The 13,496-nt window shown below is 46.8% G+C and overlaps 1 protein-coding gene across 6 annotated transcripts in view; it reads left to right on the plus strand.

The window, feature by feature from the left end:
• Positions 1 to 13,496, plus strand: part of LOC147698511 (UPF0690 protein C1orf52 homolog B-like) — a 273,572-nt gene that overhangs the window by 237,469 nt on the left and 22,607 nt on the right. The window lies entirely within an intron of this gene.

Genomic DNA, 13,496 nt, shown 5'->3' on the forward strand with positions numbered 1-13,496 from the left:
ATGCGTCTGCAGTAATTGCTGCCCAAGCCTCTGGGAAAGCCGCTAGCCGCCAATTTTAACCTGGTCCGTCGATATAAGACTTACCATTGGAAGTATTGCTGCCGGCGTTGTTATTGTAACCGCCTCGTCCCCTGAAGCGCTGGCCTCTCGTCGGGTAGAAGTTTGTAAAGTTGGCTGAGGTATTCTATTGACCTCGTCCGGAGCCTTGCCCCTTGTTGGCAAAAGTTTGACCTCGCGGCCGGTCGCGTGGCCCCTACCGCGACCGCCCCCCCAGGAAAAACGTTGTTGAAATACCCGCTTGATGCTGGACCGGGCCTTATCAAGGGATGTGAAGGTTGAAACAAACTTGTCCAATTCTTTTATGAACGGATCCCTGAACAGGTCCCCTTGGGCTACTGCCCCTGCCTCCGAGGAGGACATATCACCCAGCTTCGGGTCCAACTTTATCAAGAGGGAACGCCGACGTTCCGTCGAGAGGGCGCAATTGGCATTCCCCAAGAAGATGACGACCCTTTGCGCCCAATTTGACAGAACCTCGGGAGATATGGCTGCTCCTGACACCTTTGCCTCCTCCGCCATGTCCAGAATCTTAGTTATAGGACCTATGGCGTCCAGCAACTTGTCCTGACAGCTACGCCAGGACCGGTCTATGCCCTTGCGCGGATCCCTGACAAATTTAGCCATAAACGTAGCCATCTTGGCATCCAGTTCTGGAGTCAGAGCGACCTCCCCCTCTAACGTGGGCCGCGGGCACTCCTCGCAGACAGCTCCTTGCTTCCTTCTCTAAGGGTTTCCGGAGGCGCCCTGCCACAAACTTCGCCACCTTGTACCCAGGCAGCCGACCGTGGATGAATAATCTCATCCGGGTCCAACATGCCCGAGCTGTCCTGGGGCAACTCGACGGCGGAGCCTGACGGCCGCCAAGACCGAACAGAACCCTCATCGTCATCTGAATCAACCGGAGACCTCTCCCCCGGGGATGAAGGAGCCGTTCCCAAAGACCCCGACGGAGCTGATGCCGGAGGCGGCGCAGGGGTGGGGTTGGTTGCCTTCGCCAAAAAAGCGTCACGCAGACGCTCAAAGGCATCCCTATCCACACCCTGCACCCCCCCCCCCCGAGCGTCCCTCCTTGCAAGTTCTCTTGGGAGCAGGTGGGTCACCCCCAGAGGAGCCCGGGTCAGAACCTGGGGCACCTAAATGCGCTTGGGCTAACTTGGCGCACTCTTCCACTATACGAGTGTAGTGCAGACATCAAGGAGGCAAGGTAATCTGTCAACATGTTACTATCAACATCGGTTATTTTACGAGGCAGAGGCGTCCCCCACATATTCGGTGGCCTACCAAAGACCACCTCATACGGGGATAGCCCTGTTCTAGAGTGTGCAACCATTCTCATGTAAAACAATGCAACTGGCAAGGCGACTATCCAGTCTACCCCTTTCTCGGCACAAATCTTAGCAAGACGTGTTTTCAGTGTCTGATTGTGGCGTTCCACGAGGCCTGCTGCCTCGGGATGTCTGACGCAGTGGAACTTCCACTGATATCCTAGCAGGAGTGATACCTGCTTCATTAACTCGGACGAGAATGGTTGGTCATTATCTGAATACACGACACGAGGCAAACCGTACCGTGGGAAGAATTCACGAACCAACTGTTTGGCAGTGGTCGAAGCAGTGTAATCTGGAACTGGATATGCTTCTGTCCAACGGGAAAGTGCACATACGACTACAAGGACATATTTGAATCCTCGACATCGTTCCATCTGGATATAATCCATCTGGAGGACTTCAAAAGGGTGATCGGGAGGATTGAATCCACCTTGCTCTACAGGAATGCTTTTACCTGGGTTGAACTGACAACAGATCATGCAAGTACGCACTTTCTGTTTTGCTGCTGCTCGTAAATGTTTATTGTACCAGAGATTCTGTAAACTGTCTAACATGGCTTTTTCTCCCAAGTGTGCTGGACTGTGTGCAGTGTTGATCATAACTTGAACCATAGAGTCGGGGAGAAACCATGTGGCTTTTCCCTTCGTCATCCATCCCTGATCTGTCTGGATCCCTCCTAGTTCAGTCCATTTCTTGATTTCGTCTGGAGTAGCATGTGTCTGTATGTCAATTACATCTAGTGCGGGATCCTTAACTGTCATGCAATGTGTAGGTGTCGGAACTATTGTCTTTGTCATGTCAGCTGCATGTGTATGAGTCAGAGCTGTGTGTTTCGCGGTACGATCGGCCAGATCGTTACCCTGGGAAATAGTATCTGTAACTTTAGTATGTGCCTTGCACTTCATGATAGCTATGGCTGATGGCAAATATATTGCTTCCAATAATTCTTGAATGAGGGGACCATGTTGGATTTTGGCTCCGTGAGAGGTCAAGAAACCTCTTTCCTGCCAGAGTACACCGAAGTCGTGTACGACTCCAAATGCATAACGTGAATCTGTGTATATGTTAACATTCCTGTTCTTGGCTACTATACAAGCTCGGGTCAGAGCAATGAGCTCTGCTGCTTGAGCCGACAGTGTATCAATACGGTGTGTTTCTTTGACTTCAGTTTCAGTGGTCACTGCATATGCGGCCACTAATTCTCCTGTGCTTGTTCTCATACATGAACCATCCACGTAAAGTGTCAGGTCTGGGTTAGTCAGTGCAACATCTGTCAAGTCTCGTCGGGGCTTTGTTACTGCATTAATGATCTCTATACAGTCATGTGGAGCTGGATCTGTAATGTTCGAAGGTAACAATGTGGCAGGATTGAGTATATTACAGCGTCTGATTTCTATGTGTGGCTGGAACAATGTCAATTCGTAACCTGTCAGTCGTGCTATAGTCAAGTGTTGAGTCTGTGTTCTGTTTAAAAGAACTTCCACAGAGTGTGGAACTTGTACTGTCAGGGGATGTCCTAACACTATGGAATCACTTTGTTGGATTGCTAAGGCTGTTGCTGCAACTGATTTTAAGCACGCAGGCAGTGTAAAAGGGGTCGTAGACAACCAGTAACCAAAGACCCTTTTTGTGTTGCCCGGCAGTATCGCCTCTATGACCCACCAATATTTACTCAACGAAGAAGCAGGCGCTGGAGACTGAAAGGCAGGAAACGAGGGTTTATTCTCTCCGGAGGAGAACACATCAATTCAGACAGCAAGTATCGTCACGAGGTGCTCTACCTGCATCTCTGAGGCCTGGCCTCTTATACTCGGGTTTATGATCTTTATTGCACGTAACACATTCTTGCAACACTTAGATATATGAAAGAACATCCTCGTAATCTCCCCCTCAGGCCCGTTCCCACATACATTTACAGTTGAATTCCCCACCCCGGTCACAACAGGTGATGATTATCGCGCAGCAGGACATTCCGCCGATTCACGGAATGTGTGAAGTTTGATCGGATCTCGTAGGGTGGGGGCTTTGATCGGCTTGGGGGTCTTTTGATGGGGAGGGGAGGCTTCCTACAGTACGGAGTAATAAACAGTATCCGCAGGGCCAGGTGGTGGCTTGGGAACAAGGAAGACAGACGGGCACACAGGAAAGAGGGGGTTTGCATCAAAGCGCCTGAGACTATGAAAGGAATGGAGGGAGGTGTCGCGCTGGGAACAGGATGGGATTCTGAGGCAGATCTGCGCTGAAGAGGGGTTTATGACCCAAGGAGAGCAAGGGGGTTGCCAGCGTGCGGGGGGGATGTCTGTGAGGTTAAGAGAGAGAGAGAGAGAGAGAGAGCGAGAGAGAGACGCGCTGGCTATCAGCGAGGGGCAGAGGGGCCATGGTGCTCAAAATGACTGCCGCTTACGCGCAAGGCATGTGAAAGCGGGGGTGATCAGTGTGTGGGGGTGCTTGTGTAGGTGGAGAGCCGTGCTGGGGGTCAGGGGTGTGCAGAAGGTGGTTCTGGTCGAGGCAGCTAATGTGGTGGGCGTGTGCGGCGAAGAAAGGAATCGGGGCAAAAGGGAAGATGGCGCAGATAATGTTCACCAAACCGTATTAAGTTTCCACAGCAGAGCCTGGGCTACTGGGTCTAATGTACTCGAAAAATAAGCACACGGTTTATGTGAACCTGCTTGGTCTTGTGTGAGGACAGATAATGCTGTGCCATCACGTTCTGTAACAAAAAGTGTAAAAGGTTTGCTGTAACATGGTGTTGCTAAAACTGGTGCTTGACATAATGCTTTCTTTAATTCATCAAAAGCCTGTGTGTGTTCCTGAGTCCAAGGGAGGACAGTCGAAGTCGCTGCCTCCTGTGTTGTCAACTGTATAAGTGGTTTGGCTATAAATGCGTATTGGGGAATCCATTGCCTGCAGTAATAGGTGAGGCCAATGAAGGCCCGCACTTCCTTTTGTGTCTTGGGTTGCGGTAAGTGTGCAATTAACTCGATGCGGTCAGGTGTTAGCTGTCTCCCCCTCTTGGACAGCAAGTGCCCAAGGTACACCACTTGCTGAACACAGAATTGTAACTTTGAAGGGGACACCTTGTGTCCCTTGTCAGCTAAGAAATGCAAAACCGTCAGTGATGCATGTTCACATTCAGGTTCGCTACGAGCGGTGATCAACAGATCATCGACGTACTGCAGTAGGGCAGTGTTAACTGGCATGTGAATACTGTCAAGTTGTCTTTTCAATGCTTGGCTGTAGATGCTGGGGCTTTCTGTGAATCCTTGAGGTGCGCGTGCAAATTTGAAGCTACGGCCATTTAAACAGAATCCGAAAAGGTATTGGCTCTCCGGATCAATGGGGACACTGAAGAAGGCGTTCTTGAGGTCAATTACAGTAAAGAACGTCGCCTCTGAATCAATAGCAGTCAATAAGGATGAGATGTCGGGGACACAGGGTACTGTGGCACAATGCACTTATTTAATTCTCGTAAATCGATCACCAACCGATAAACTGGTGGTGCATTCGGGTCAGTGCGTTTAAGAATCGAAATGATAGGGGAATTACATAAATTGGAGTCGGTTTCTACAACTACTCCCTGTGCAATGAGCTCTTCAATGATTTCCAGTAAAGCCACTACAGCATCGGGTGGTAACTTGTATTGTCGGATTCGGGGCAGTACAACTCCTGGCTTGAGTGTAACTCGGTATGGTGTAATGTGCATACAACCTACATCAGTTGGGCCTTTCGCCCACAAATGTTCTGGTACATTTTTCAATCTGACATCAAAATCTCGTAATACATAGTGACCTTTAAAGTCACGCAAAAACAGTCTAACTCCTTCCGGAGAACAACATATTACAGCTCCTAGAGCTTTCAGTGTCTTGATACCTAACAAGTTTTCTGGACATGACTTCGTGAGTAATAAGTCTGTAGTACGTGACAATGGACCAACTGCTAGGGGAACAGGTTTCGATACTTCATTAACAATGGGCTGTCCTGAAAATCCAAGGGAAGCGTTCTGTGAGCCTGAGAGGGGTGCCCCTGAAACCTCGTCGTGACTTATTGTTGTTCGACTTGCCCCTGTGTCAATCAAAAACTTTCTATCTTTTCCTAATACTTGACTATGTACATAAGGACCCTCTTGATCTACAGGAACCTCAATGAGAGGCAAGCCAACCTCCCTCTCTAGGCTGTTTCATGAATAACGCTGATAATCGGGGTAGTCAGATTGTGCATACTGATACATCATATGTGAAACTTGCTGTGTCGCGGCAATGGGCTGTGCATGTGGTACCGCTACTGTCTGTCCTGTCTGTTGTGGAGCAGGCATTGGCTGTGCGTTCTGTGGAATATGTTGCTGAACTTGGTGTTGGACCTGGTCCTGTCTGGGCTGACGTGGTCTCTCTTTAGTTTTTCCTGTTGCTATATTGTATTTCAGAACCGTACATTCATTCACATAGTGACTGGCTGTTTACAATAGTTGCATGTCCCTTTAACGGGAGCCGCCGTATTATTTAACTGTGTCATACCCTTTTTCTGACCGTCAGCTGGAACTGACTGAGCAACTAACATTTTCATTTTCGTATCTTTCATACGTCTCTGTTCGTGGTCTTGTTCTTCCCTAATTCTGTTCTGGTGGTACTGTAACATTTGGGACAGCGTATTTGCTTGCCATGTACTTTCTACTTTCAAAACATGGTTCTTAACTTGAGGCAGGGAATTCTTGACTAATTTTGATACAAAGAGGTGTGGGTATGACTCGCTACTTGTTTTCAGGCCACTGTTAATAATAAAACATTTCTCGAATCTAGAATAAAAATCACTAGTGTCTTCATCGTGTTTCTGTTTACAGGCTGAGATTGCGTCCCAGTCTTCCTTTTTAGTTGCTAATAGTCTAGGCAAAACCTGAACTAATAAACCTGGTAATGCTTTAGCTTTATCCCCAAGGCCTAAACCTGCGGTACGACCATTTTCTTCAACTTCTAGTGCAGCCCAATCAATCTTTGTGTCTCCCACCTCCCATTCTTTCTCCTTCAGTTTCTCGTAAATTCCAGCAGGCAACAGTACTTTTAACATTTTCATAATATCTGTATACGTGTAATCGCCCATGAGTAACATATCTTTAATCTCTCGGTGAAAACCTGCGGGGTCTTTATCATGGCTAGGCTCTATTTTCTTCATTTCCAATAATTCCATTTTAGTGATGGGTGTATATACAAATACACGTTCTAGTGTGTTATCGTCTTTTCTGACCGGATGTACTTCCCGTAAGGGATTCTGTCTGTCAAAGTAAAACATTTTTCTTTCTGAGGGTGGTGGAGCTCACATAAACTGTGGTTTCAGGAAAGCACTATATTTGTGTCTATGTTCTAGAATTTCTTTAATTAAATCAGTACCTAGGCCTCTCCATCTATTAGAGAGCAGTTCTACTAATATATCCGGTAAGGGACCTGGATCAGAATGTTGGCTTTTAAACAACGTAATGAGATGCTGAATCATGTATATTCCAGCTAATTTTTGTTCATCAGGGGAAAGGTTCAAAAACGTCTGAGCTACTGCATCATCATTATATGTACTGGAATCGTTAGCCCATTGTACTGCGGACCGGGCTAGTTCTTGTTCATCCATGGAATTTAGTACGTGGTACCCCATTCGATCTTGAAGTATTTTATCGGTAGCCTGAAACATATGTTCAGGGGAACTCGGATTTGATATAGCAGAGAGAAAAAGTCTTTTGCTTTCTGGACGTATTGTTTTCCTAAGGTATTTTCCCTTACCTACATATGCTATTATCTCTTTGTCTGACTGTTGTGATGTTTCTGCTACATTCTCTGTTTCCTCCTCCTCTTGCGAGGAAAGTGGATCGTCTAATTCAAGATCTTCGTCAGGTGCTCGCTGGGCATGTATGTCTATTATTTCTTTACGGATCTTTTTAACCATAATATGTATACTGTTCTCCTTATCATGTTTACCCTCCGCCATATTCTGGCTCCATCTAATCAGTCTTTTCATCTCACTTTGCGGAAAGCCTGCCTGATCTTGTTCTCTTATTAAACAATTAACCAAAAATCGCATTATAAAACCTTTAGTCTCAACTTTCTGACGTGACATGGCATCGGCAACAGACTCCGGTCCTTCTCCTGTTCTGATAAAATAATACAATTTGTCTAGATGTTCGGGCATTTCTGGTAGTAGCATCAAATAATCTGTAACGCGTCTCAAACGTATGGACGCCAACAACATGGGTCCTGACGTACCAGGCACTGAGTCATATCTGCAGTCTGTAAGTTCTCTTCTAAGTTGTTCGGTCGAAGCGCTTTTCGGTGTCCGAGCCTTTGCTAAATCTCTCATTGTAACTCGGTGTATCTGTGGGGGTGTTTGATAACCTCCTGTAGCACCTCCTGAACCGGAGGCTTGAGCATAACCTGGCTGTAGGATCGGTAGCTGCTGTAGCTGGGTTGGGTCCTGGACCACGCCAGTCCCAAAAGGATTTAATGGATGCAGTTGTTGGATACCAGGGGGGACAACGGGAACGGGTGCGGGTAGCGGACCTGGAAGGATCTGCTGTTGCGGACCTGGGGGCGGATGATCTTGGGGTAGGAGACCGTCAGCAGGTGCAGGTGGTACGGGTACATGGGCAGGTGCAGTAGTATATGTAGGGGCTACATCGTCTAAATAGGAAGAAATAAAAATGTCTGCTGCGGTCTTGTGACGTAATTTAGTCGGAACCAATGGAGGGGGCAGATCTTTTGGTATTTCCGGAGTGGCCTTAGGTAAACCCTCGGCCAAAAGAGGATACATACCATTCACAAGGGTGTTTCGTTGTCGGTCTACTTGCTCTGCTTTAACTCGTATTCCTTCTTCAACTAGTACGTTTTCTCGGGCTTTGTCTGAATCTTCTCTATGTTTTTCTGCTTTCCTGAATTCTTTTTCTGTACGTCTATGCGATTCTTTACGCCACAATTCTATGGCGTCTTTCTGAGATTGTCTGGCCTTCTTTTTCCATAGCGCTTCTTCTACTCTCATGATGCAATCTGCATCCCATGTCCCTGTAACGGGCCATCTATATTTCTCGTCTAGGTTCTTAGTATAATCGGCCCATAAATCTAGATATAAGATGGCATCTAAGCCATGCTTATGGTACATAAAATTTCCGGGAGTGTCCCTAGGTGGGACAGGAATCGCTTCCTCTAGTATCCCTTTCCTAGTTCCTATCTGTCTTAATTTGGAAAACAATGGCATCTTGATATTCAGTACTTGATACTTACTCGAACCTGGACACACTTTTGACACAGAAACACGGTAATGTATATCAAACAGTCACTCATACCACGACATTATTCACATAGAAACATTTTGAACACATATTAACTAAGCTTGAATTCTATAACGAAAACAAAAATCGAACTGTTGAAGACACTAATTACTTGATATACTGCTAAACAGTACAGATACACTGCTAAAACAGTGCAGACCGGGTCTGTGTACCCAAACCCGTCTTGACCGGATACATAGCAATGCACCCGTCTAGATGCGTCCCCAGCAACGGTACTCACCGGGAAGCACGGAACGGAAGGCCTCGGAAAACTCGTCTGGACTGGACCGGACTGGACTCGACTCGACTCGTGACGTCACAGGCACGTCGGAACTGGTGGGCCTCTAAACACCTCGGATCTTGCTCTCTTGGCTGGGCTCTGGTCGGGATCCTCCGCACTCCTTACCGCCTCGTCTGGGTGTCGATCGCAGTCTCAGTCACCTCCGTTGGCCAGAGGGAGATACAGGAAATCCTGCGGGTACGCGTAATTGTCCGTCTCGGCTGTGGCAGGGGGCTAGGCTTGCAACGCACCGCCGGCGCGTAAGGTGGGGGAGGGGTCCCTGTTCGGGCGCCAAATTAATGTGGTAAATAAATATTTACCGTCGGAATTTCTATGCAGTAAAGTTCAATAAAAATAACTCAGTCGAAAATAAGAGGCAAAATCCGTGATATCTGAGTTTAAAAAGGGTTTTATTCCATAAAATGGAATGGTTCGAACCAGGGTATCATGTTCCTTTCACCATAAAGGATCAGGAAGGGATAGACAATACTTTATTGACAGAATACAATATTTATAGTAAATGCATATAATGGTGATGGATACAGAAGGCGTAACAGCTGAGAGAAACGAGATAGGAACACATGTGCGTAACAGAAAGGCGTGCACGAGGGCGTACACAGAGGTGTGTGCTAGAAACGTCACATGAAGGTGTCACAAGTGGGTGGATACATAGTGGAATCTTGCAGTGTCAGCAGAAATCTGTAGCAAGGATGCGTGCGCAGCAGCATGACGTGTGACTGACGTGAGGCTGGAGGGTGCAGGGGACTTGACATTTAGCACTAGAGGAAAGAGACAGAAGTCTGGCATGTCAGATCGACTCGTTCCTAAATCATATCTGATATCTTGTGTTTGGGGAACTATATTATCTAGAAGGAAAGGTCTCTTGGGCAGAGGCTACTCTATACTGACTATTAATGCATGCATATGTGACTACGTGTCTGCGTGTAATGCGAGGGGCCATTGGCCTACCATGGTAACGGGAGCAATGAATTACTTGTATGGAGACAGAAAGGCCGGGCCCTTTGCTCTGCAGCCGGGGAATTGTTTATCTATTCTGCTAGACTGGAATGTGTTTTCCAGGAGCTGAACTCGGCTATACTGATAACTTGAAGGCAAAATACTGTATTTGGCAGGCAAGCAGGCCGAGCCGGGCACCGCTCGCCGCGCAGGGAGTAGGACAGAGGTCAGAGATGCATCCCACGTTGCAGCTTTCAGGAGGTAGAGAACAGAAAAGGGCTCGATGGCAGAAATCAGGGCCTAGCTCTGCAGGGCTAGGAAAACGTGAAAGTGCACCACGAAAAGACGTTGGCAAGGCATACTTAGGAACTGAATTATCGATCCATTCATGGTGGATCTGAAAGAGGACATGTTAACGTTGGACGCAAATGTATTTGCGTCTTCATAGCAGGTCGAGGAGGGAAGTTACATGCACTTTAAGCTCGTACATGGAGACGGTGGGGTTCACGTTAGGGGACACAATTGACCATAAAAATTCATATTACCTCATTGGTCAGAGAAGCCGTGGTGGTTTTCAACAGGCATCTAGGGGTAGACGACGTGGTACGTTCTCTCAGAATGAACGTTCCTTTCCCCCTCAGAATTCTATAAATTATTTTGATCAACAGAACGATTCGTCTGTTCAGTCTGCTCAGTACTACACGGATGACTATTATGTTGAAGGTGAGAGTGCTGGCTTTAATGATAGCTAGGACAGCCATGGACAAAGAGAGGGAGTAGTGTCAGTTCCAGTAGACCAGAGTGGACCTTATGTTGAAGTAATTACATCAGGTGTGTCAGAACCTTTTTCTTTTGGATACTGGTGTGGCTAAGAGTTCTATCATGCACTCTAAACTCCCTGGCGCACCTTTGTCTGGCTTGACGGATGTCTCGGTAGGATTTTCTGGTGCCCCAGTTCGTAATTCGGTTTCTAGTCCTTTGTCTCTTTCTTTTGGTCCTCGTGAATTGGAAGCACCCCTTATTCTAACGACAGGTTGTGGTGAGAATCTTTTGGGTTTGGATTTGTTGAAAAGATTGTATGCGACATTACAAGTGATCTCTCTGATGTATTTGTCTAAAGATCGGCTTCCACTGGAATTGCGTTCGCTTCCTGATACTTTGTGGGCTACAGGTCCGAATGATGTTGGCCTTTTGCAGATTCCACCCTATGTTACACTCAAATCGAATGCTAAGCTACCTCTCAATCCCCAATATAAGATCTCTAGTGATGGTTAGAGCGCTTTTTTTGGCGATTATCTATGATTTGGTTGAGAAAGGTGTGATTGAAGAAACGAGAGGTAATGTGTGTAACAGTCCTGTTTTGCCTGTCCTTAAGCGTACTGACTCTTCTCAGCCACCTGTGTATCAGTTTGTGATTGACCTTCGAGAGGTCAACAAAATTGTCGTGCCAGTTTCCTGTTCCGGACATTACTGCCTTATTGACTATGATCCCTGCTTCGGCTGCTTGGTTTTCTGTCATTGATCTGAAGAATGCTTTTTTAGTATTCCGATTGCTGAAGAAAGTAGAGATATTTTCGGCTTCTCTTTAGGAGGTCGAAGCTTTCGGTTTAAGCGCGCTCCTCAAGGTTATTGTGAGAGTCCCTCCATCTATAGTCAGGCTTTGAAAACTCAGCTTGATGCTTTTGTTTTGCCTCCTGGTGCGACTCTTATCCAGTGCGTGGATGATTTGTTGGTCGCTGCTGATGAAGAGATTTGTAAAGCAGCTATGCTTTCTTTGTTGCGGCATTTGTCTGACCTTCACCATAAAGTGTCGCCTTCGAAGCTGCAATATTGCTGCCAAGAAGTGACCTACTTAGGTCATCTCTTGTCGAAGGAGGGAAGCCGATTGACCCCAGAGCGTATTCAAGCGATTGCTCAGATGACTGTGCCATCCACACAAAGAGAGGTGCATGCGTTTTTGGGTATTACCTCGTATTGCAGGCAAAGGATTCCGAATTTTTCCCTATTGGCGAAACCTTTGTTGGCACTTACTCTTAAGGATACATTGAATCCTATTCCTTGGTCTGACTAATGTCAGAAGAGTTTTTCCGAGTTGCGTGAAGCATTGTGTTCTGCTCCGGTGTTGGGTACTCCAGACTACAGTAAGCCTTTCACACTCTATGTACACGAGAGAGAGGGTTGTGTGCTGTCAGTACTGACACAGCAATTCGGGGAGAAGCAGCACCCATGTGCCTATTTCTCGTCTACTTTAGATCCGGTAGCTAGAGCGTTGCCGAGTTGCTTGAGAGCTACAGCGGCAGCGGCTGTTTCTATCTGACAGTCTGCTGGCTAGGTATTGGATAATACATTGATTGGGATGGTCCCACATGCAGTGGATACCTTACTAAATAAGACTAGGACTCAGCACCTTACTAGTGCACGTTTGTCGGGTTCTTAGTTGATGCTTTTGGCTAGTCATGTGCACATTAAGCGATGCAACACGTTGAATCCAGCTACATTGTTGCCGATTTCTGCAGAGACAGATGTTCAGGAACAGCATGATTGTTTTCTTCGGACAGAGGAGGAAACGAAGGGTAGAATTGATTTGAAAGATACTCCTCTTGAGAAACCAGATGGTACCCTATGGGTAGATGGTTCCTGCTTCAAGCTTCTGAATGGCGATACGACTGCAGCTTATGCAGTTACGACTTTGCACAGGATTGTTGAAACTGCACGATTTGCACAGAATTCAGCTCAGGCCAGCAGAGTTAATTGCACTGACGAGAGTGTGTGTATTGTCGAAAGGAAAGAGAGTGAATGTGTATACTGATAGCCAGTATGCATTTGGTGTTGCCCATAGCTTCGGACGTTTGTGGAAGGAAAGAGGTTTTATTAACTCTCATGGTACGAAAATTCAGCATGGACAATTGGTGAATGAACTTCTTGAGTCACTTACTTTGCCGACACAAGTTGCGATTGTGAAAGGCAGTGCACATAGGAAGGTTACGGATGATGTTGGTCGTGGTAATGTGTTTGCGGATGAAGTAGCGAGAGAAACGGCGAAAGATGTGACGAGTCGAATGTATGTTGCAGGCCCTGCTAGATGGGTTATTGCAGGAGGAATGTGCGAAGACACGATAGAAAGTGTGAAATCGATTCAGGCAGAAGCTACTGAGAAAGAATTGAATTTGTGGAGAGAGACTATGGGAATGTTGGACTCGACTGGCTGTTGGGTTGAATTGTCGGAGCATCAACGATGGTTGTTGCCTGATGCGTATGTGCTCCCAGTGGTTACAGTGGCACATGGATTGGCTCACATCAGTTCGAAAGGGATATGTAAGTTGTTGGCTCCAGTGTGGCAGAATGCTTGAATTCCAAATTATGCAGAGAATCTGGTTAAAAACTCTATGATTTGTTTGCATAATCCTGGCAAGGGAACCCCAACTCCAGCTGGTCATTTTGCTCCTCCAACGTATCCGTTTTGAGGTGTTACAGTTGGATTTTATTCATATGAAGAGATGCAATAACCTAAAGCATGGCCTTGTGGTTGTTTGTGCCGTTTCCCGATGGGTAGAGGCCTACCCCCTAAAGGATA

The sequence above is a fragment of the Lissotriton vulgaris genome, chromosome 8 (assembly GCF_964263255.1).
Source record: "Lissotriton vulgaris chromosome 8, aLisVul1.2, whole genome shotgun sequence".
Taxonomy (NCBI): domain Eukaryota; kingdom Metazoa; phylum Chordata; class Amphibia; order Caudata; family Salamandridae; genus Lissotriton; species Lissotriton vulgaris.